Source organism: Vespa crabro, chromosome 5 (genome assembly GCF_910589235.1).
Source record: "Vespa crabro chromosome 5, iyVesCrab1.2, whole genome shotgun sequence".
Taxonomy (NCBI): Eukaryota; Metazoa; Arthropoda; class Insecta; order Hymenoptera; family Vespidae; genus Vespa; species Vespa crabro.
In genome coordinates this window covers 4,759,504-4,760,262 of record NC_060959.1, presented here as the reverse complement: position 1 = coordinate 4,760,262, position 759 = coordinate 4,759,504, and positions in this window count along the sequence as shown.

The window sequence follows — 759 nt, the reverse complement described above, 5'->3', positions numbered from 1 at the left end:
GCGCACTCGTCCCGACTGCCACCCTTCCTCCCTCTTTACACCCTCTTCACCCTTGCCTTCGTCCTATGCCAATCGTGTCGCGAGAGATCGCGCGACGACGAACCTTTTACCGCGACTTTTCCAAAGATTGACTTTCCTAATCATCGAATAACGCGCCTTTTGTTTACTTATCCTACGTTTTATTATACATGTTTTTCTTTTCTCTCTCTCCTCTCTCCTCTCTCCTCTCTCTCTCTCTCTCTCCTTCTCTCTCCCTCTTTTCCTTTTCTTTTTTTCGTCCTCTCTGATTCTCCATTGTTTTCAAGATTCGTCGATTATTATCAAGAACAAGAGAATGGATGTTAATTAAAAACAGAAAGCAGAGTAATATTCACAGAACGAATGAGAAAGAGATAGAGAGAGAGAGAGAGAGAGAGAAAATGATTCTTTCGTCGTAGCCACGTACATACGTTGAAATATTATATAGAGGATCAATGAAAACTCTCTGTAAACATTCGGTTGGACCGATGCGGTAAGTAACAAATACGAATACCGCCGCAATCGTGACCGCTAATTTAATTGATTGGACGAGTTCGGTTCCGATACCCGACTGGATGGATACCAACTGTGCACATTGCGATTGACCGCTTGTAAAACGTGCCGGATCGATCGGGAGAAAAAATTGTGTTACATACATATGTACATTACGACGACGTGAACTACGATGTCCAAGAGTGAAATGAGGAATGAAAAGAAGAGAAACCTTCAGATATTATGTGA